The sequence below is a fragment of the Lepidochelys kempii genome, chromosome 26 (assembly GCF_965140285.1).
Source record: "Lepidochelys kempii isolate rLepKem1 chromosome 26, rLepKem1.hap1, whole genome shotgun sequence".
Lineage (NCBI taxonomy): Eukaryota > Metazoa > Chordata > Testudines > Cheloniidae > Lepidochelys > Lepidochelys kempii.
In genome coordinates this window covers 11984699-12009246 of record NC_136405.1, presented here as the reverse complement: position 1 = coordinate 12009246, position 24548 = coordinate 11984699, and the positions used below count along the sequence as shown (strand labels likewise).

Sequence of the window (24548 nt, the reverse complement as noted above, 5' to 3'; positions counted from 1 at the left end):
TATTATAACCTTATTTTTTTGACCTCTAGAGTCCTAAATGACCTGCAATCTTCCGACATGGGAGATTGCTCTCCTTGTGTGACGCTGCCATAGCTGTGATCAGCAAAGGTGCTTGAGTGGAAAGGAAGTAGGTGTGGCTCTACTGAAACGTCCTTAAGTTGCATCTTTCTCCCTTGCCTGTTGGTCCACAATTGCTTGAATCTGTTGAGCTCTAGGGCATGTTGCAAAGTCCACCTCTTCTCACAGGCATCCAGAGAAGGCTTGGGTTTGGGCAGTTAGAGGGTGGGGGATTTTTGTTGAATTTAATTCTCTTGGCTGGCTGGCTTTATGTGGACCACGTTTTTTAGCTTTGGTTTTTTGGAACACTTTTTTATGAATTCTTGTAGTTCAAATTTTGCGAGTATGTTTAGATCTCATGTTAGGTATCTAAAAAGTGAAACCAGCATTATGCACTTGTCTGTCTAAATTAGGCACCTAAATAAGTGGGTTCCCCCAGAGGTGCAGTGCACATGTGCTTCCCCATGACTTTAACAAACTGGATGCTCAGTAATTCTGAAAATCCAGCTATTCAATGAAGGACCCTTCCTTTAGAGCATAAGGGGTTTTAAAAATTGTACATCCTTGTTTAACATCAGGCTTCTGAGTTGCTCCATCCCAAGACCCTTATTGTAAAGTTCACCTTGTGGGAAAAAGATCCTTTTTTTAAAAGTGCTGTAATCATTAAAATAGCATGAGGAGGAGGGCATTGTGCATTGGCCAGGCCTCTGAGAAAGCTGCAAAGCTGGTTTCCAATCTTGTAATTTAGAGTTCTACAAAGTACACAGTAGTTCACACAAACAAGTACTTGGCTGCAGGCAACTCTGTTTTATCTGTAATTGTAACAGACGAGAGCATGAGAGGAAGTTTCAGATATTGATTCAGAATACAACTTGCTTCTGTTAGCTGAGGCTTTATTATCATTATTACAGGTCTCAGAGTAGCAGCCGTGTTAGTCTGTACTTGCAAAAAGAAAAGGAGGACTTGTGGCACCTTAGAGACTAACCAATTTATTTGAGCATTTATTTGAACTACAGCTCACGAACGCTTATGCTCAAATAAATTATCATTGTTTACGAAGGCACGTGCTTAACTGCAAACCCTGTAGCTTTTCTAGTATTCATCGAGCTCAGGTCTATTCGGCTTGTGCATGTCTCTTTAAGAACTGTCCTGCTGCATTTGCTTTCAAATTTGATTTAATGCAATCCTCAGAAGCAACTTCATGAATATCTTTGAATAAAGTGTCCGAATTTCTTTTTTTAAAGGTGTATCAAACAAATCACTAAAATGGCCAGCTCTCCTGACTAGGCTGAAGTAAGTTGTCTGTACTATCTAATAACCTGGTGCAGGGCATTTTTAGTTTATTTGCTGTCCGATTACAGTGCACGGAGCTTGATACTACAAATCCTCATGCAGTGCTAGGTGGGAAAGCACAGGTGTCTGCTCTCCATAGTGAGTGGAGGCTCTGGGCCAGCTGCTGGAGCTATCGCTGATTTATGCACGCTGAGGATTGGGCCCGAGGTATGGCTACAGGAAAGACGGTGTTTCCTCTGCCGTGTGTTGGCATGCCTCCTGCATCTGCTCCTTTGCAATTTGTGAGGGTAAAAATCAAGGGGTGGCATGAAAGTGGAGGGGATGAGCCCCATCATAAATAAATCTATGTAAGCCTCTGAGGGTATCCACATTCTAGGTATATCTCGCTTAATAATTTCAGGGGCACCAGGCATTGATGTGCCTCGGTCCCTCCTATTCTATGCCTGTGTCATTGAACAGTCTAATCTCCTGTGAGCTGTAATCTTTTGGTCGTTGGCTTTCGTGTGTGGGTGCTGGGTGATGCTAGTGGCCTGTAATACACAGGAGGTCAGATTGGATCATCGGGTAGTTCCTTCTGGCCTTAAACTCTGACTCTTGACAAGCCCTGCCACTAGATATTTTTTTCATTGCCCGGTAACTTCACTTCCTAAAACTGCTCCAAGTTATGGTCTCTTAACCACACTGTCTTTCAGGTGTCAAACACTATGGATTCGTGGATGATCTTCTTTTCAAGTGAGATTTAATGAAAACTTGAGTTTCCCGGGATGGGTTTTTTTTTGCTTTACGAAAACTTTATTTAAAAAATTCAATAAACTACCAGAAGCTGAGTGTTCTCTCTAGCTTGTGGTTTTTTTCACTCTTGAAGCCTGATCTTAGTTTTATTTCGCAAAAGAAACGCTTTTCTTAATGGCTATCAGATGCACAGATGTGCACAGAAATAAGTAGAGCTGGTTGGAAATTATTATAATTTTTTTTTACAAAGGTTTTTGTTGGAAAATGCAGATTTATTGAAATGGGGAACAAAAACAAATTATGAAATGAATATTTTTTCCAGCCAACCCTAGAAATAACAAAAGGGGTGAATGAAAACAGCTCTAGTTATTTTGGTGCAAATCTGTGTGTAGACAAACATTAATATAGTAAACAAATGGACTTGTGTTATAAAAACTTCCTCCTTTTATATAAAGTTAGCTTCTGTCCTCCGAATTCCGCAATGAACTTTTCATCTTTAAACTGAGATGCAATTACAAACCAGCATTCAAGCCCAGATTTTCAAAACTGGCCCCTGATTGTTGTGTGCTGTAGTTTTGGGGATCCTGTCTCTTTAAAACACCCTGGACTGTCTTTTCAGAAGAGATGAGGTGCTGAGCACCTTCAGGGCTTATTGATTTCAGCTAAAATCGGTTGCTCGGCACTCCTAAAAATCCTCCCCCAAGCATCCCAAGCTGGGGAAATGATTCTTCGTAGAGCCGGGGCGTGGGGTAGGGATATGTGTGTGATCGTCCTTTGAGCAGGGGATTGGACTAGATGACCTTGTGAGGTCTCTTCCAACCCTAATCTTCTATGATTCTGTGGTACATACCGCCTGTCTGAAGAGGTAACAAAAGGAAGAACTCTCTTGTAAGGGAGACTGCAAGAAAAGCTATCTATTTGACTGCTGGCGTGTTCTGGTACATAAAGCAGAGGACAAGAGTGACCACGTGCAACTTTGTTCCAACCCTGTCTGATGTTACCTTTCTGCAGCTTTGGACAAATGAGTTAATTAATTGTATTTCCATTGCCATATCTATAAAATGCGGCTAATTCCTCCCGTATGGGGTGTTAAGGCTTAATTAGCGCCTTACATCTTCAAAGTTTCTTTTTATAAATATTAAGGATTAGTAGTATGTAAAGTGAGTGAGCAGTCTGAATATTACTTGTACTGTAGGGCCATCCTGAGGCCTAATAGGACAGAGGCGCCACAGTGCTAGGGGCTGTACCTAATCTCACAGTCCCTGCCCCCAAAGAGAAACACGCTCAGCATTGGCCTAGCTCTGCTTGCACGGAAGTCAATGGGAACTCTACCTTTGACGTCCAAGTGAGCGGAGTGAGGCCAAAGCAGAGTGCTTTTGAACCCCCCCTCCCACCCCCACTACAATTGAGTGGTTCGAGCAGGGGCTCAGCCGCCTCGGGCTCCTAAAATCCGAGGCTGTGTCTATACTGAACTAGGGGCATGATTCCCCTGCTCGCATTCAGCTAGTGCAAAGATAAAGAGTGTAGCGTAGCGTAGCCACGCTGAGTACAAACCTGCCTCAGTGCTACGCATCTGCTGCCGGTACCCATGGCTATGCTGCTGTTTATACTGGTGTTAGTCATGCACACAAGCAGGAGACTCACACCGCTAGCTTGTAGTGTAGACGTAGTCCACAGTGATCCAGTGACAGAATTAGGCTAGGGCAAGTAAACATAACTTCTGCAAAGCTGAGAATACCTGCTCCCCACGCCATCATGGGGAGCACTAGCAAAGGGCCAAGTATCTCTCATTACCTTTCATCGCCAAGCATTTTATCCACAGGAGCTGTTTGTAATGATCTACCAAAGAGAACTTGCATTGCTTTGAGATCGTGAACTTTGCCTAGATTGACTTAAGCCTTCTTGAGCAGCTCCCAGCAAGCTGATGGAGTGTTTACTCACACCCGCAGCTTCTGGGCTAGAGCTTGACCGCTGTTTAATCGCGCACAGGAACGCTATGCAACCGTTTAGGAAGAGTGTGAAGAAACAGTCAGGGTTGACTAGAGTGGAGAGAGGAAGGATGATCCTGGCAAGATGGAGCAGCTGCTACAGGACTCAATTAATAAAGAATTAAAAGAGGGGAATATAATTAATGCCAATTAAAATGGGTTTATGGAAAATCCTTTTCTGATGAGATTACAAGTTCAGTTGATAAAGGTAATACCGTTGATGTAGTACTTGGTGCTGCAAAATGTTGTAGGAGGAGCATTGCCAGCAGATCGAGGGAAGTGATCGTTCCCCTCTATTCGGCACTGGTGAGGTCACACCTGGAGTACTGCGTCCAGTTTTGGTCCCCCCACTACAGAAGGGATGTGGACAAATGGGAGAGAGTCCAGCAGAGAGCAACAAAAATGATCAGGGGACCGGGGCACATGACTTACGAGGAGAGGCTGAGGGTACTGGGCTTGTTTAGTCTGCAGAAGAGAAGAGTGAGGGGGGGATTTGATAGCAGCCTTCAAGTACCTGAAGGGGGGTTGCAAAGAGGATGGATCTAGACTGTTCCCAGGGGTGGCAGATGACAGAACAAGGAGCAATGGTCTCAAGTTGCAGTGGGGGAGGTATATTAGGAAACACTATTTCACTAGGAGGGTGGTGAAGCACTGGAATGGGTTCCTAGAATCATAGAATATCGGGGTTGGAAGGGACCTCAGGAGGTCATCTAATCCAACCCCCTGCTCAAAGCAGGACCAATCCTCAACTAAATCATCCCAGCCAGGGCTTTGTGAAGCCTGACCTTAAAAACCTTGAAGGAAGGAGATTCTACCACCTCCCTAGGTAACCCATTCCAGTGCTTCACAATCCTCCTAGTGAAAATTTTTTTCCTAATATCCGACCTAAACCACCCACACTTCAACTTGAGACCATTGCTCCTCATTCTGTCATATGTCACCACTGAGAACAGTCTAGATCCTTCCTCTTTGGAACCCCCTTTCAGGTAGTTGAAAGCAGCTAGCAAATCCCCCCCTCATTCTTCTCTTCCGCAAACTAAACAATCCCAGTTCCCTTAGCCTCTCCTCCTAAGTCGTGTGTTCCAGTCCCCTAATAATTTTTGTTTCCCTCCTCTGGACGCTTTCTAATTTTTCGACATCCTTCGTGTAGTGTGGGGCCCAAAACTGGACACAGTACTCCAGATGAGGCCTTACCCATGTCGAATAGAGGGGAACGATCACGTTCCTCGATCTGCTGGCAATGCCCCTACTTTATACAGCCCAAAATGCCCTTGGCCTTCTTGGCAACAGGTGCACACTGTTCACTCATATATCCAGCTTCTGGTCCACCATAACCCCTAGGTCCTTTTCTGCAGAACTGCTGCCTAGCCATTCGGTCCCTAGTCTGTAGCAGCGCATGGGATTCTTCCGTCCTAAGTGCAGGACTCTGCACTTGTCCTTGTTGAGCCTCATCAGATTTCTTTTGGCCCAATCCTCTAATTTGTCTAGGTCCCTCTGTATTCTAGGGAGGTGGTGGAATCTCCATCCTTAGAGGTTTTTAAGGCCTGGCTTGACAAAACCCTGGCTGGGATAATTTAGTTGGTGTTGGTCCCACTTTGAGTAGGGGGTTGGACTAGATGACCTCCTGAGGTGTCTTCCAACCCTAATCTTCTATTATTCTATTTTTTGATTTTAAAAAAAATCTAGAATGATATAAAATCAACATAGTGTGCATTAAACAGTGGTGGAGAGGTCTCACTGTAATTGTTAATGGTGAACCATATCTGAGCAGGTGTATTTCTAGTGGGATCCCACAGGGATTGGTTCTTGACCCCATGCTATTTAACACCTTTATTAATGACCTGGAAGAAAATATAATCACTAATCAAGTTTGCAGATAACACACAGACTGGGGGAGTGGTAAATAATGAAGAGAACAGGTCACAGCTTCCCAGGACAGAGTCCTCCATGGAGTAGGGCCTATAGTCTTTGTTCCGAGACATATACATTTAGCCATATTAAAAACACATTGTTTGCAGCCAGCTTACCAGGCAATCCAAGCAGTCTCTCTGACAAAGATTTAGGGATCATGGTAGATAATCAGCAGAACATGAGCTCCCAGTGTAATTCTGTGGGACAAGGGCTAATGCAATTTTTGGATGCATAAACAGGAATCTCAAGTTGGGTTCCAGAGGTTATTTGACTCTGGTGTAACCGCGGCTGGAACACTGTGTCCAGCTCCCATGCCCACGGTTCAAGAAGGATGTTGTTAAATGGAAGAGGGTCCATAGCAGAGCCACAAGAATGATTAAAGGACTAGCAAACATGCTTCATAGTGAGAGATGCACAGAGCTTCATTTACTGAGCTTAACAAAGAGAAAGTTAAGAGGCGACTTGATCACAGTTTAGAAGTAGCCGTCGAGGGAGCAAATGTTTGAAAATGGGCTCTTCAATCTAGCAGACAGATATAAAATGATCCAGTGGCTGGAAGTTGAAGCTGGACAAATTCAAAGTGGAAACAGGGTGTACGTTTCTAACAGGAATTATTTTGGGCTGGCTCTGTGGGCTGGCCTGAGTCATGCAGGAGGTCAGACTAGAAGATCACAATGGTCCCTTCTGGCCTTGGAATCTCTGGTTTGGGCACTGGCCTATGACTTGAGAGACATGGGGGGGGGGTCAATTACCTTCGCCACAGACTTTGTGTGTGACCTTGGGCAAGTCACTAACCTTTCTGTGCCTTTGTCCCCTGTCTGTAAAATGGGGATAACAGCACTGCCCTACCTCACAGCAGTGTTGAGGGAAAATACATTGAAGATGGGGCAGAGCTCAGATACTACGGTGTGACTGGTGACATATGAGTACCTTAAATAGAATGGAGAAGCACCATCTACTACAGTACACAAATGTGCTCTGCTGGCCTGATTTCTCCCCCACCCCCACTTAATACAGACAAAATGTCCATTAACTCTAGAGAGAGCGTGGCTGGCCCATCCCATGGTAGCCCCGTTCCTCTTTGGAAATAGAACTGACCAGTATAAAACCCTGACCATCTCTTCCCTGGGAGGTACATAGAACACCAGAGGTAAAATGCAGCACCAGTTGGTTTCGTCTCCACCAAAATTAACAGCCATTTTCACTGTACTAGGCACAAAGGCCAAATCCTAGCTTTAGCTGCTGGATCTGAACTTGCTCATCACACAGGGTTGCTTGCGTGGGCATTATGGCTTAACTCCCTGTCTGTCTTAAGCTTTTATACTGCTGCATGTCCCCATAGTATCTTACCCTGAGTTGCTGGAGCCTAATGGTGATATACGTATGTCCTTCCAAGCCATAACTCCTGCACTCAGGTGCACATGGCTATGCATCTTCTGCAACAGACCATCCAGCATGGAGCTGGTTTGCTCATCAGCCATACATGGCCTTGTAGCAGAGGTCACAACGTTCTCCGCTACCTTAACGGCCACCACGTTGCCACTCCCAGCCAGCGTGCAACTTGCGTTAGCCACTTCTTGTGTGCTTTCCAGAGTAACATCATCTCAGTGACACTGCAGTCAACTTGCGAGTGTCGCTTCACGGGAAAGATCTTATTGCCATATTTGTTTCCCAACGGCTCTTCTCCAGAGAAGCTACAGGCTCCGAGGTCTTCTGAGTACACGTTCTCTTCTTGATCTTGGACAGGATTTGAGGCTTTGATGTTGAAAAACAATAGCTGAGTTAAAAAAAAAATTAGGGTGTGTGTGTGTGTGTAAATAAGAGAGGACCATGCTAATTTGAAACCTTGTGGTATGTTATTAATGGAATAATTCTCACCCACTCAGCACCTTCCCTCTGCTAGTGCAGAATTGTTCCATAAACTGATATTCCTAATGCTCTTACATCATGTCCCTTGGGAGACTATTCCACAATCTAACTCAGTGACAGGATTGTTTTTATTCAACGCCAAAATAAAAAACCCAGTCGACAAAACTCCTGGCTCCCAATAGCTTTCATTAATCTATGGTGGAGGAATTAGTTGGATGGCTGCATCTATATAAAAAACATGGTCATAAAAATGCCTCATTGCATCATGTTTTCCACACTGCAGCAAGAGAGAGTCAGTAAAGGATGGCAGTCCCTAGCCCGTGCCCTGCTGTTGGGGACATGTGCCACTAGAGGGTGCCCGGAATGCATAGGGAGTTGGCCTTTTGTCATCAAAGGTATTGTCAAATAGACGCCTTCCCCTCCAACATCATGTGAGCCCTGGATTTAATTTTGATGCCAACGTAAGGAGGGTGGGAGGAAGTGAAGCCTCCCTTCTGCATTCTCCCCCGCCCCCGGGTCTGTGCGGGAGCCCTAATTCTCTTCCAACTCTATGTCCGGGTGATATTGGCTGGAAAGTGGACTAGCGGGCAGGCGTGGTGAGGAAGCTGTTGCAGCTGACCTGTCAAATCAGAGAGCCTGCAGGATGGATGGAACAAGCTCATCTGCTTAGCTGTTTCGATTGGGAAGGCACAGGAGAAGAGATTAATCACTGCAGATATCAGGGCTGGGAAACAGATACTAGAAGATGCTTAAAGAGGTAAGCAATTTTGGACTAATGCAACCCCTCACTCTTTTGGCTGTTCTGTTTGTGTATCTACTATATATTTGTAAATTCAAGCCAAGGTTCCCTGCTCCTTGCTAAACCCACGCAGGTCTCTGAATGCCAGTGTGGCTGGGAGACTTTGGGCATAGTGATGTTGATGTGTTTGAATTTAATTCCTGCAAGTCTAACATGGTGCATTGTCTGCTGCCTTAGGTGGAGTCTCTCAAGGACTAATAAGTGCATTCTCCAGGGCAAGTAAGATGGGAGTCAGTGCCTTTCTTGAAATGGAATGCTCCAAAAGCATAATTTGCAAGAGATAATCCCCCCTCCTACCCCCCATCTGACTGTATTCCAAATATCTGCAATAGAAGATCTTGTTGCACATTTTAATGGGGATACAGGAGAGATCATACACCTCAGACAGCTGAGTCCCCCCCCATCCCAAATGCTTTTATTTAGGGACAAAAAATGTTTTTTGTCTGGTGAGACTGCTGTATGGCTTCCGCATCGCATCGTTTGATCTCAGGGAATCCCTCTTGTTTCCTAGGCAGCAATTCCTGCAGGGACACTTGGCTGCAGAGGGGCTGGTCTGGGTCTTGTGGAGTGGCTGAAATGTTAAACCTTTTGATGCTGAGACTAATACGAATGACTCACTGTACTATTTATTTTGCATGTGCTGGTTCTCTAACCTTTTCCAGGGCAGTTAAGAGAGCAACTTTAAAATCACTGATTTTAGTGTCCCTCCTGTATAATTTTTTTGGAATATCTGGGTTTGGCCTTCCCCACTGAATACAAATCACTTTCTTTTGTCCTCCCCATCTGAAGCTTGATACATTTATCTCTGTGACACAGGGTCGCTGCACATCTGCTCGCTTCTCTTCCCCACCCCCGCTTCTTCACAGTTCTCTAAAGTACCGTCAGATCAGCTGTTCCCCACTGAGCTGAACCCAAGATGTATAATGTGCCTGAATCTGGCACTTCATAGCGTCCAAGTCTGTGGACAACAACCCTTTCCAAGCATGGCCAGCACTCTGAGACATTACGACTATGGTCAGAATTTAAATAAAGCTATGTCTGCCCATTTATATCAATCCTTAATTATAGGTTTTTGTAAATACTCAGCGATATGAAGTCACTTGGAGGGATATTTGGGGGTTCTCTGAATATCTGTAAACTGGGGATATCTCTTCTTCTCCTGCTGCCTCTCCCATGCAGCTTGATTTTTTGGTTAATTCGTGGAACACCATACCACAAAGTAGAATTGGAATCTCTGGTGCTCCCAGGTGCTGAATATGGGGACCTTGAGGATGGAAACTAAAGTTTCTAGGCACTGAAATACTGTATGTCTGACAGATCTGGGTTACAAAGCCTGTGTCTGCGCAGTTAGCACCTGCAACTCACCCCGATACAGCTTTTCTGGGTGTGTCAAAGGTGCAGGCTGGTGTGTAGATTCAGGGGCTTTTACTACCGTATCTTCTATTCTGAGGAAGATTAGGGGACACAGGTAAGATTCTGGCATTTTATCAATGTGCAGGCCTGCGGAGAGAAATTTTCATCCCTGGTACATCATGTTTGCTACATTTCACTTGCTATAGATATTTGGTGGGGGGCCCTGAGCCAAGTACAATTGTCTCCCCCCACCCCCTTTTCCCCACTCTCATCAGCCTTGTCTACATGTCCTGTTCCACTGAGCGGCACAAATTACAGGTCCTAATTTTCCTAGCATAGTCAGTGCCACAGAGACTGGGTGTGTCGACAAGACCGCATGGGAAAGGAATGTCTTCTGTCAATGCAGGGGACATGACCATGATAATAGTCTAAACATGCATGTGCAGGCTTTGGGGAACATTTATTTTCAGCAGAACCTGAAGGACTTAGACAATGGAAGTTCAATCCCCTTGAAAGTAATGGGATTGAGGTGCCAAGATCTCAAATACTTCTGGACATTTTGCCCTTCGTCTTTCTGTATCAAAACCCTTTATCCCAGATTAAAAAGTGAGTGGCAACTAAATTTAACCCTCTTCTATTCCAGTGCCCCAAAATTCATAACTTATGACAAAACTAACTTTTTCTGTGTCAGTTCTTTGATCAGGCTTGTTGATGTTACCTATTCACTTCTCAGTTTAGAAAAAACTCGTTCACGCCTGTCAAAAGGCCTGTTCCGAAGCAATGTAAACTCTCTTTTACGCCTTCTGATTTAACAACAGGCGGGGTGGGGCAAGGGGATGAAAAATTTTGTAAATTAGTGTCAAATGAGCTTGTGGCATCAAAATGCTCCAGAGGCTAAATTCAGCCAGACACAGGTGTTTCTCCCTAATGCATGACATGTGGGAAGAGGTCATTTGTGATAACCTGTCAGATGTGAACCTGTGGGCTGGAGTTTGGTCTGGATCTCCATCATCAGACCCGCATTAGTACGTGAACCATCTCTTAGGAAGTAACTTGGCCAGTAGGGTTTTTACTGCAGAACAAGAGAGCATGACTAATCAAAGTGTCGGGGCATTTGGGGTTTTCTCCTGAATTCTAATCGCATACAGTTGAAGTCAGGGGAGTAGTTGCATCTCCAGAGCTACAAAAACATAACTCATCAGGTTATTCGGCGGGCCAGAGGTGAACATAGGTGTATGACCTTTAGGACAGCAAATCACGGGGAGGAAAGTGTGTGTGTGTGTGTGGAGAGAACCACTGATCTGCTGCTACATCCTGGATATTCACTGTAGCCGACAATCGAGAGATGTGGTTTACATCTAGGTGATCAATATGCAAAACAAGAGGTCACTGATTCTGGGTTTGTTACTAGGCTCCCTTGTTTCTCTGACTCTGACTCCAAATGGATTGTTGCTGAATGCGTTTATAAAGGCCTGTTCCACACACCACTTCCCCTGCTGATAAATATGGGGTGAGAAGCTAATACACAGTAAGCTCAGAAACCATAAGCATGGTCACTATTCTTTATTTCTATTACACTAGTTCCTAGAGATCCCGCCCCCAACTGAGACCCCATTGTGTCTGGACAGCACATACCACAGGAGCTCTAAAATGCAATTAAGCATAAAGTAACACATTTCAGGTGCTTGTGTATCCTCTGAATAAACTGAAGGTGCAATTTACCTTGGCCTGGCTAGTTCCATTTACCCCTTTTATGTGACTTCTTGGACACTGCATTTGCACACAGACGTGGACGGTGGGTGATAGACAGTGACACCAAATAGCCAGTGACTAAGTTGGCTTCTCATCAGTACTCTCAGAATGTCTGAGCTCTTGAAACTTAAACATGAACGAGTCTCTCGGGGTACTCTTGTTCTTCTAGGTTTTATTGCAGATGTATGGCTTTAAGGTCAGGGCCAGACTTAAGGGGAATTCAGTTCTTTGAGACTACTGCTTAGCCACAGTGCTTCATAGCTGGAGTCCCTCATCTACCAACAGGAGTAGAGAAGGTGAACCTGGCTTTACCCTAGAGTTCTTGCTTGAAGTGCCACCAATCATAGGCCCAGACCAGTATGAGTTTGTAACTTGCCCCAGTCTCTGAAGTGTCTAAGCTTGGGATTAATTTTCCAACCTCTAATGTATTGTGGTGTTGCAGCTAGGGTATGTTTCCCAGGCAAAAAAGATGTGAACAGGCTTTGCGGAGACCTGCTCTATTGAAGAGCTGCCATCTTGGATTTTTGTGTCAAGATGGAGCCCACATCTCCCCACCTGCCAAAGCCCAAATGTAGCACGCTATGTGTGAGAGTCTCAGAATGAGCGTTGCCCTGACTATCGATGCAGGACAATCAAAAGGTTGCATGGCATTCCTTCCTTTGGTATAACGACTTAGCCTTCCTTTCCTGATTCCTTATTTCTGAGGTAAATTTTCAGCAGTAACAGTGAGGCGATACCAGGTCTATGTGGAACTTTGGGACTAAAGTGATGTCCCTCAAAACGAGGGACACTTGAGCAGCAGGATTGAAGGAATGTCAAGTTGGTGAGTAGCCCTGAGTGAGCAGAGGGGGCATCATTCCTTCTCTTAAACCTTGTGCATCACGATGCTTCCTCTTCGACTGTTGTTCAGAATTCCTTCTACCGATGTGACCTCACAGCCGCTCATTTTGTTTTAGTCACATTTATCTTAAATCAGGGTTTCCTTTACCTTGTTCTTGGAATTTAACAATGAGCACTAAAATATGTATGAGATTTATACTTTTGAGATATATACTCTGATGCAGTTCACGGGGATATTTCAAAAGGACCAAGCAGTCCTGCTTGGATAGTGTTTATATTTAGTAGAGAACGGAGCAGGGGCTCCCAAACCAAAAGGGCCCTGATCTTGACAGGGGCTTCTGATTACTACACTAATCGTTCTCCATGGCAGGAGAGTGGATTCTCCATTTTTCTCAGTGGGTGCTGGGCTCTTATGGAAAATTTGGCCACTTTCATTTAGGTGCTTAAATGAATGCTGGGTTCTTTTTAAAATTTGACCCTAATTGTGGGTACTGTGCACTTCTGGAAAATCTGGCTGGCCAAGAATAAGTGTCTGAATCTTGCACTGCAGCTTACATATCAGTTCTTCCCCCAGCATATCAGTGGAATTTGTAGCCATTATGATTGGTCTTCAAAAAGAACAGGAGGATTTGTTTGGGTGCAGTAATCTGAATGTAGAGTGTTTTGTATATTTTAGGACACTGGTCACCCAATCAGTTTTTTTCTTTAGATGGGCAGATTTGGCTGTAGTGAGATCCTTAATATATATGTGGTGACTTTGGAAAGACCTGATTAATTCTGACTACTAACTGAGCCATAAATAAAATGGACTGGGGTAACTGGCACCATACACAAGACATGTATTAGCTCCTCTGCCTATATTGTGTTCCCCACTCTTGACATGCTCTGGTGATGAGTGGTAAGACTGGTCATTAAAAGCAATCTAGGAAATAGTCTAGTTGCTTTTGTGGATCTTCATAAGGCTATGGGTCTCATCCTCAAAGACCTCCACAGGCTCCCTGTCTACTGCAGAATTACTCTCCTGATTTCCAAAACCCTGCATAGCTCTGCTTCATTTTACTGGGTTTACAAATGCAGCTCAAAGCCTGTCGTGCACCTGCTGCCTGAGCTCTGGAATCAGGACACCAGCCTCCCATGGTGACTCGTTCCCTTTCGCGTCCCCTGCTCCAGTTATAGAATCCTAGAATATCAGGGTTGGAAGGGACCTCAGGAGGTCATCTAGTCCAACCCCCTGCTCAAAGCAGGACCAATCCCTAACTAAATCATCCCAGCCAGGGCTTTGTCAAGCCTGACTTTAAAAACCTCAAAGAAAGGAGATTCCACCACCTCCCTAGGTAACCCATTCCAGTGCTTCCCCACCCTCCTGGTGAAAAAGTTTTTCCTAATATCCAACCTAAACCTCCCCCACTTCAACTTGAGACCATTGCTCCTTGTTCTGTCATCTGCTACCACTGAGAACTGTCTAGATCCATCCCCTTTGGAACCCTCTTTCAGGTAGTTGAAAGCAGATGCAAAGTAATTACAATCTCTCATCTTTGGAGATGCTCCTGTCTTTAAGAGCGTTAACTTTTCCCTCCTACTGCCTGCTCTAGCATTTAAAGGAACATGTATTTTTGGATTTCAGAGTAGTAGCTGTGTTAGTCTGTATTCGCAAAGAGAAAAAGAATGCATCCAATGAAGTGAGCTGGAGCTAATGAAAGCTTATGCTCCAATAAATTGGTTAGTCTCTAAGGTGCCACAAATACTCCTTTTCTTTTCATGTATTTTTAGGTACTGGAACAAGCACTTTTCCCTTTTGGGGTGTGTTCTTGCATGGTTTATTCAGTGTTTCATCTGTCCAGACCTCCACTTACAGCTTGTGGAGTCTTTCCTTTTTAGCCTCAGTGCTGTCACGTAACTCATTTGCCTCCCCCCTTGTTCCAATTTGTCTCTATGTAATTAATCTCAGCTGCCACTTCCTCTGCCTCCCCACCTTGTTCCCTCATCCCACGCAGATCCCTGAGCCTCATTCTCCCACTCTGTTCTGCATGCCATCCTCTGTGCCCCTCCGTGAAACACCTCCCACTCCTTCAAATGCCTCCTTTAAAATTCCCGTGGCCCTCTGTCAATCATCTTCACTTGCTGCTGTATTCTCAAGAGGACGGTTGCATGTGCGTTTATTGACTTGTGCGTGCAAGTGGCTAGATGCATTTTCCCACTCACCAGATTTGTGTGCAGTCACAGCATTGTGCACGCAATCTAGATGCATAACAGCATACCTAAATTGCCTACAGATGGTGCCTTCTGTGTATTTTCATGGGCTTTTAGCTAATGTAGGCATACAATTGTGTAGCTAGACAGTGTGCATGTAATTTAGGGTTCTTGAACACTCAGACATAAACAAAAAAGACGATCAGGCTTCAGAATTTTTAGTCATCAATAGCTTGTTGAAATCCATAAAAATGTTTTCTAGTCTTCATGTCGCATTCCCTTACGGGCACAATCATTTACCTCTTAATTCTGCAATGTGCATACCAGACTGCGTAAACACTCTTTACTAACCATTCCTATCTAACCCCTCCATTCTTGTACCCTGAATAAATTACTGCTTTACTTGGAAATTCATAGAATCATAGAATATCAGGGTTGGAAGGGACCCCAGAAGGCCATCTAGTCCAACCCCCTGCTCAAAGCAGGACCAATTCCCAGTTAAATCATCCCAGCCAGGGCTTTGTCAAGCCTGACCTTAAAAACCTCTAAGGAAGGAGATTCTACCACCTCCCTAGGTAACGCATTCCAGTGTTTCACCACCCTCTTAGTGAAAAAGTTTTTCCTAATATCCAATCTAAACCTTCCCCACTGCAACTTGAGACCATTACTCCTCGTTCTGTCATCTGCTACCATTGAGAACAGTTTAGAGCCATCCTCTTTGGAACCCCCTTTCAGGTAGTTGAAAGCAGCTATCAAATCCCCCCTCATTCTTCTCTTCTGCAGGCTAAACAATCCCAGCTCCCTCAGCCTCTCCTCATAACTCCTCATAACTCAAATTCTGTCTTTCTGACTGCAACGCATCCTCCTACAACTATAGGCTCCATGTTCTGATACCCTAGCTGGCTAAATGAGGAAGATAGTCTTCGTTTCCATGGTTATTTTATATTCAGCTGAAATCCTTTAGCTGCTCTCTGAACAGAGCATATGTTGAGTAAAGCAGGAATTGTCCATTCTCATGTGGATCCTACATTTAAATCTAATGGATACATTTTAAGAGGATGTGATTCTGGATAGGCAAGGTACGAAAGTACTGCTTCCTGAAATTTACCAAGATGGTCTGTGACTGCCCTTTTTTGGGGCAAACCTTAACCCCCGACCCCAATTACATCATTGTCGAATATCAAACGTGAGGCCCCATCCTAGAAACCGTTACTCGTGTGATTAGTTCTTGATAGCAGTTCTGTTCTAAACAGGTGGGGGTTGCTCTTATGAGTCCAAGTTTGAAATGAGTGAAATTTAATTGGGGATTGGTCCTGCTTTGAGCAGGGGGTTGGACTAGATGACCTCCTGAGGTCCCTTCCAACCCTGATATTCTATGGTTCTATGAGTGGACCTGTGCTGGAAGCTCTTTCGCGCAATGGCATTGGGTAAGTCCTCTCTTCAAGAGAGGCTAAAGCACTTAGCCTGAATCCCATTGACTTTCATTAAAACTAAGGCTCTTGAGTGCTAAGTCACTTTGGAAATGGGACTTAAGTGCTTTTGAAAAATTTATTACTTGTCCTTTGTTTGCAAATTGCCATGTACACTTACATACCATATAAATAATAATGTGTTTACTGTTTGTATCCAACTATGACAACTCCTATTTCTGTAATGGTCTGACCCCCCTGCTCTCCATGTCCTTCAGCTTCTCCAAACAACTCGACTCCAACTTAGCAGCTCAAGCCCATGAGTATTTGAAACAGCAACTTATTTCCTTCTTGAAAACTTTCCTCATCATTCTTTTCTTTTTGTGGGGAGGTGGGCAGCTAACAAACCCCTGTGGGCAATGGAGGAAGAGAGATTCATGAAGGAAATGATCTAGGTTTTAAGCATCCCATGTGGCCATATTAAACATTGGGTTGAATTTTTTTTTGTTTTAAATGATGGGAAAATGCCTTGAAGGCTGTAAAGCCTTTGCTGGTCAGTCTCATTTTTCTCTGCAAATGAGCAGGAGACAGATCAATCTTGGAAAGCTTCCTAGAAAGACATTTCACCCGGCAAGATGAAAAAGTGGGTTGACTGGGAAGAACACGCTATGGTGCAGATATTAGGACACTTTCTGCCTTTTGGTTTACATCCATCTAACCCTTTTGAAACCAGCAACTTAACAGTATGGTTTCCACTTATTCCACTTTATCGCTAGGTTATAATGATCCGTGGCTCCAGAAAAACAGATGGGTTCTGATCTACCATTCCTTGTGCACTTAAAGAAGTCAAAATTTTCGGTACGCAAAGAATTTCATTGCATTATCTCCTATTCCAGTGCGGGATCCGAAAGGACCTAGCCACTTCTTGGACAAATCTATATTTGACTTTTTCAGCGGTGTTAACACATGGTAACTAACATGACTGTATATTCTAGCATCACCACCTTACAAATGTTTGTTCCTGAGTATGTAGCTACGGTTAAACACAAATAAGGACTAATATTTGTGTAGTGTGCACACTAGAATCAGTTCATTTCCGTAGGTTAATTACATATGTTAACATGACTGAAAAGTCAAGTGTAGACGTACCCTTTCAGGGCAAATGGGGTGTCCTTGCCAGCTCTAATGGGCTTGCTTGAAACCGGCTATGCAGGTGCTGTTTCAAATTCTTGGGCCCCTTATGGGAGCTGTGTGCTACACCACCGCCGATTCATGACACAGAGCCCTTTGGATCTTGGATATGTCAACATGCATGAAACATACAACCTGGGCCCCACCATGACTTAAAGTGAACCCCCCTGAGACTTCAATGCCGCGGAGCAGATGCTTGGGCTGGATGAATAATTGATGCTTCTGCCTGCAGCCAGAAAGCACTCTGGGAAATGGCATTAGAAGTGCGTCTTTAATCAATGATGCGTTTGAATGAACCTGGGAGGTGGGGAAAGGAGACGGAATGCCTGCTGGTCTGGGAAATCCCTGTGTGAATTCAGTGCTCCTGACGAGTGCCAGATAGACGGCTCTGGAGATGGATGTGTTTCAGGTACTGTGTAAGTTTCCTTCACACTTCCACGGTCACTGTGCCTCAGCTCTACCAAGAGGCATCATCTCGAGGGCCAGGGGGGACACATTCAGGCGTTGGTGCTTCTGCTGAGGCTATGAAACAATGCTGCCAATGCAGTGTTGAGCTTTATGATGTGGACACATAAGCACCGGGATCTGAATGGATGTTACTACTTAAATAATAACGTTCCACTGCTTTTATTAGCATGTTCTTCGCTTTCGGTATTTTGCAGAACAATCCTCCCAACCATTGTTGGAGTGACTACAATGGCCCTTTATCAGTGTTCTTTCAGGTCACCTGTCTTTCTGATTATCTGCCTTGCTTTGCAACTTGTGACCCCTTGTTTACAAGTTGTAAGAATAAGTTTTGGAGGACGCATTGAAAAAAAAACAAAAAAACTTCCACTGCAGCAGTAGTTCGATCGAACGTGGAGAGGAGACTTACACGCTTTCTATTGCTCTGTTTCTAAAGACCACTGCAGATGCGCCTAGCTCCAGTAAAGCCCTATATTACATCGTTCCCTTTAACAGCATGATAGAACCTCAGTTAGCTTCTGAAAAACTCTGAATAACATTCAGCACAATGTTCGCAGGGTGGGCACGGGGCCCGTCTTCTGAATGAGCCCTAACGGGGCACTACCACTAGGAAAGATTGCATTTCCATCCATCGCCAGTCGCACCTGAAGGAATTTTAAGGCCTGGCTTGACAAAGCCCTGGCTGGGATGATTTAGTGGGTGTTGGTCCTGCTTTGAGCAGGGGGTTGGACTAGATGACCTCCTGAGGTCTCTTCCAACCCTCATCTTCTATGATTCTAAAGAGGTTAGAGAGACAAAACACATTCCATTTCACTTACTGTGAGGTTTTCTTCCCTCCCTTTGTTGCTCCGTGGCTGACGTACAAACACGCTGCCCTTCCGTTAGGGCAGACCGTGTAGCCACAAACTAGCCTGTGACAATGATTTCCAAAGACCACATCCTCCCCTTTCCTCACAGGTGTCTCTGAAAATGGATTTTCTAAAACTGGTGCCAGTGAGAAGGGGCTTATTTCCGTAGAGACTGTCTGCCCCAGATTATCTTCTCCCTGATGCAGGAGTAATTCCGCTGAAGTGAGTTGATTTCCACCAGTGTGAAGAGAATCAGGCCCTATCCCTCTGGTGTCTAAATCACAGCGCTTGGTGCATCTGCCTGGTACAGAGCCAAATTGCAAATTCCACTGTTGTACATTATTAATACACTTATAAAACGAAGCCGTGTGAGTGAGCATCTCTGAAAGATTAATCAGGCACTGAACAGCATGCAGGTGCTTCCACTCTGGGCTGCGATACTGTCAGCTCTCACATGCTGGGTGTGTTCTGTACGAGGAGCAGAGTCCGCCACGTAAGCCCAGCAGGCTGCAGAAAGTGACGGCTTATTTGGCAACACTCTTGCCTTGAGCTAAGTTCTGCATTAAAGCCTCAGCACAGGGGTCAGATAGCGAATGATGTTCGGAGGAGCCCCTCTGTCATAAATTAGCTGAAAGACTGTACATGGCTTTAAGAGCCCACTGCAATCTTAGCAGAAGTTGAGCTGCTTGCCTGGCATCCTAGACGAATTCCAGTAGGGGTTATTCTGCTCTCTGGGGACCTTATTTGCAGCCTTCTGTTTGCTCCATCTCCTGTCTTTCCATGGTGTTGTCCTGTATTGCTGAAAAGCCTCTGTGTTCCACCTCACATGTGGCTGTATGTCAGTGATGGGTAAAATCATCCCACTGTGTTTAATATAGGTCTATATGAATACTGCTGCACTCTGCAGGTCAATAAGTGGGCATAGTTTACATGCTGAACTCACAGAAGTGTGAGGCTGAAGCAGAAAAAAAGATAGTGGGAGAGTAAAAGGCTATCTTGGTTTTATCTGACACCTCTTTAAACCCTCTACTTGGTGGATTTTCCTGCCATGTTCCCTTTCTCCGTCTCGACACGCGCATTGTATTCACCGCTCACAATAGCAGATGCCTATTTACTGCGGTGCTGTTTACATGGGTGTTTATGCCACCTCTGAATCAGGCCTTTAAACACAGTTGCTAGCAGCCTGGTAACACTGTTTCCCTAATTAGTGCTGTCACGGTTCCTCCCCCACTCTGAACTCTAGGGTACAGATGTGGGGACCTGCATGAAAAATCTCCTAAGCTTATCTTTACCAGCTTAGGTCAAAACTTCCCCAAGGTACAAAATATTACCCCCGTTATCCTTGGACTGGCCGCTACCACCACCAAACTAATACTGGTTACTGGGGAAGAGCTGTTTGGACGCGTCCTTCCCCCCAAAATACTTCCCAAAACCTTGCACCCCACTTCCTGGACAAGGTTTGGTAAAAAGCCTCACCAATTTGCCTAGGTGACTACAGACCCAGACCCTTGGATCTTAAGAACAACGAACAATCCTCCCAACACTTGCACCCCCCCTTTCCTGGGAAATGTTGGATAAAAAGCCTCACCAATTTGCATAGGTGACCACAGACCCAAACCCTTGGATCTGAGAACAATGAAAAAGCATTCAGTGTTTTACAAGAAGACTTTTAATAAAAAATAGAAGTAAATAGAAATAAAGAAATCCCCCCTGTAAAATCAGGATGGTAGATATCTTACAGGGTAATTAGATTCAAAAACATAGAGAACCCCTCTAGGCAAAACCTTAAGTTACAAAAAAGATACACAGACAGAAATAGTTATTCTATTCAGCACAATTCTTTTCTCAGCCATTTAAAGAAATCATAATCTAACACATACCTAGCTAGAGTACTTACTAAAAGTTCTAAGACTCCATTCCTGTTCTGTTCCCGGCCAAGACGACTACAGACAGACACAGACCCTTTGTTTCTCTCCCTCCTCCCAGCTTTTGAAAGTATCTTGTCTCCTCATTGGTCATTTTGGTCAGGTGCCAGCGAGGTTACCTTTAGCTTCTTAACCCTTTACAGGTGAGAGGAGCTTTCCCCTGGCCAGGAGGGATTTCAAAGGGGTTTACCCTTCCCTTTATATTTATGACAAGTGCAGATGAAGATGATCCCTTTTACCAATGCACGCCGTTCTGCTGTATCCATACCTACAGCCACAGATGTAAAATATTTAAATATCTCTTGCTAACATAGCTCTAGAGTGAGCAGAGGCTGGGCCATGCTGAATGGCTTTGGGGCGGGGACTCGCTAAGGACAGATCTGCAGGACTGACTTCCTGGTTGAGCAGAAGGAGATCAGGACCTTGGACAAGGCACTGTCCCTGCTAGGGTATTTACTGTATGTGTTCAGAGTAACCCAAACAGCGATGCCCCAAGACAACAAAACAATCAGACACAATCCCTGGGAGTGTTGTTCTGCCTAGTCGCCCCTCTCCCTTTCCTGGTCTTTCTGTTCAGCAAATATACTCTGAACTAAACAGCACCTCTGACAGCAGTAAATAAACAAATCCTGGAACAAACATCATGTTTGCTGTTGTCACATAGATCTTTCTGTCTCTGTGTGTTCTATTCCTTTCCCCGCACCCTTTGCCTGTGAGAAATGTAACTTCTTCAGGGCAGGGAACTACCTGCTCTTGGGTTTGTACAGCCCCTAGCACCATGGAGCTCTGCTCTTAAATGGTCCATAGGCACCACCAAAATAAACATTAGTAAGAAACTCAGGATCTGTGTCAAAATCTAAATTAAGCCTGAAGGGAGGTAACTGTAGGCCCTTGATGGGTCCTGATTTGCTAGGTTCCAAAAAGCCAGGTAACATCTGTGAATGAGCTGTTAGCTCTGGGGAAGTTCAGCTACATTTCTCCTGTGGAAGAGCTATTGTTCCCACTCAGCTCATCCTGATTCTGTCTTTTGTCTTAGGCTAAGGCAAAGTGGCCTTATTTGTTGTTTCTTTATATGAATGTCATATTCAGTTCTGCACATAAGCGGCTGTTGTTTTAGCAAGGGGTTTTCCCAGAAGTATTCCTCCTTAGCCTTGATAAACCCAGTGTCTCTGGAGTGTGAGGAAGTGTCAAATCTATTGGCTTATTTTGCCGATTAAAGAAACACTTCTCATCATAACCACAGCAGTACCATTTGGCAAGCAAATGTAGTGTGTTCTACTTTGCTAGAAGGGCTTATGCCTTGCATCACAGAAACTATGCTGAGAATCTTGGGTGAAATTCTGTGGTCAGACTCAGTATGATCCTTTCTGGGATAAAAATCTATATCTTTAATAATATAGCACAGTGTTTTGCAAACCACCATGCTGAACCTCTTCAGACACATTGGCTAGTTTTTATTTATTAATAATATTATGTCTCAGAGCTTTGGTGCTTGTAAGCATCGCTTCATAAGGAGGACCATGTTCAGTAGCCCATTATCAAATTGCTATATATTATTTAGATACTTTTACTATGCTTGGCTACCCCATGGATTCCCATGCAATCTTGTTTTCACACATTCTTGTTGAGCCCCATTTCTGCATCAACACCAACAAAGAGACACAAAGTCAATTTTGCTTTTGTTAGCAATTGATTCCTTAGGGGTTTTTTATTAGTGGCCATCGATAAATAGACAATCTGGGCTGCATTTCAGTTTCCAGCAGGGTTGACTTTTATAGAAAGGCTCTGCTCCAAAGAGCTTCCAGTCTACATCAAATGTACAAGGAATGAGGAGATAAGAAAGGAGGGGATAGAGAAAGGGGGGACCATGGTTAGACAGTTAAATTGGACTATATGCTTGGGCGTGGGAATAAGGGGAACCACCCCTTTCTGCCTCTGCCTGGGGTACCTGGATTTTGGGTCAGGCGTGCAGGATTAGAGGAGGAGGAGGAGAATGAACTGAACCTCTCCCTCTCCAATGCACTGGCCAATGCAACTAAGCTGATGCCGGGAGATTGTAACTTTCTCCTGGCATAGGCTAGCAGAAAACTATTCCTCACCAGAGCCATGGGGAAACAAGGAGGGGATTGTGTCTGAGTCACAATGCCTTCCAGAGTTGTTAAAGGACTGGTGCAGCATACACCCCACTCCTTGCTCAGAGCTGGGCTGACCGGTGAAATCTGCCCTTTTGATGTTCGTCTTGGGCTCCTATCCACAAGGGAGAGAGGCAGCAATAGAAAGCATGTGAATCCTATCAACAGCTGGCTGAATTTTATCAATTTTGGAATGAAAAATGGCTCTTTGACCCAAATGAAGAATTTTGTGGAAAATCTTCACTGGAGTTGAAATTTTCTAAGTTTTTATGAAAAACTGAAAGCTTTGCCTATTTTTGGCTTCCTTTTTTTTTTCCTTCTGCAAAACGTGCCTTTTTGGAAAATTTAAACAGTACATAACGCCCTATGAGAAATAATTGGCATCTTTCAATCAGCTCTTGTCACATCCTATTGTGAACAAACTTTTCAGGAATCATAGAATATCAGGGTTGGAAGGGACCTCAGGAGGTCATCTAGTCCAACCCCCTGCTCAAAGCAGGACCAATCCCCAATAAAATCATCCCAGCCAGGGCTTTGTCAAGCCTGACCTTAAAAACTTCTAAGGAAGGAGATTCCACCACCTCCCTAGGTAACGCATTCCAGTGTTTCACCACCCTCATAGTGAAAAAGTTTTTCCTCATATCCAACCTAAACCTCCCCCACTGCAACTTGAGACCATTACTCCTTGTCCTGTCCTCTTCTACCACTGAGAATAGTCTAGAACCATCCTCTCTGGAACCATCTCTCAGGTAGTTGAAAGCAGCTATCAAATCCCCCCTCATTCTTCTCTTCTGCAGACTAAACAATCCCAGTTCCCTCAGCCTCTCCTCATAACTCATGTGTTCCAGACCCCTAATCATTTTTGTTGCCCTTTGCTGGACTCTCTCCAATTTGTCTACATCCTTCTTGTAGTGTGGGGCCCAAAACTGGACACAGTACTCCAGATGAGGCCTCACCAATGTCGAATAGAGGGGAACGATCACATCCCTCGATCTGCTGGCTATGCCCCTACTTATACAACACAAAATGCCATTGGATTTCTTGGCAACAAGGGCACACTGCTGACTCATATCCAGCTTCTCGTCCACTGTCACCCCTAGGTCCTTTTCCGCAGAACTGCTGCCTAGCCATTCGGTCCCTAGTTTGTAATGGTGCATTGGGTTCTTCCGTCCTAAGTGCAGGACCCTGCACTTATCCTTGTTGAACCTCATCAGATTTCTTTTGGCCCAATCCTCCAATTTGTCTAGGTCCCTCTGTATCCTATCCCTGCCCTCCAGCGTATCTACCACTCCTCCCAGTTTAGTATCATCCGCAAATTTGCTGAGAGTGCAATCCACACCATCCTCCAGATCATTTATGAAGATATTGAACAAAACCGACCCCAGGACCGACCCTTGGGGCACTCCACTTGATACCGGCTGCCAACTAGACATGGAGCCATTGATCACTACCCGTTGAGCCCGACAATCTAGCCAACTTTCAACCCACCTTATAGTGCATTCATCCAGCCCATACTTCTTTAACTTGCTGACAAGAATACTGTGGGAGACCGTGTCAAAAGCTTTGCTAAAGTCAAGAAACAATACATCCACTGCTTTCCCTTCATCCACAGAACCAGTAATCTCATCATAGAAGGCGATTAGATTAGTCAGGCATGACCTTCCCTTGGTGAATCCATGCTGACTGTTCCTGATCACTTTCCTCTCGTGTAAGTGCTTCAGGATTGATTCCTTGAGGACCTGCTCCATGATTTTTCCAGGGACTGAGGTGAGGCTGACTGGCCTGTAATTCCCA

At 44.6% G+C, this 24548-nt stretch overlaps 2 protein-coding genes across 2 annotated transcripts in view; both read left to right on the top strand.

Annotated features, from left to right (window-relative positions):
* FIGLA (folliculogenesis specific bHLH transcription factor) overlaps positions 1 to 24548 on the top strand; it is a 32410-nt gene that overhangs the window by 6429 nt on the left and 1433 nt on the right. The window lies entirely within an intron of this gene.
* ADD2 (adducin 2) overlaps positions 8328 to 24548 on the top strand; it is a 98053-nt gene continuing 81832 nt past the window's right edge. Inside the window, exon 1 of the mRNA XM_073324932.2 lies at positions 8328 to 8607. The gene's annotated coding sequence lies outside the window, so the exon portion shown is untranslated. The remainder of the gene's footprint in view (positions 8608 to 24548) is intronic.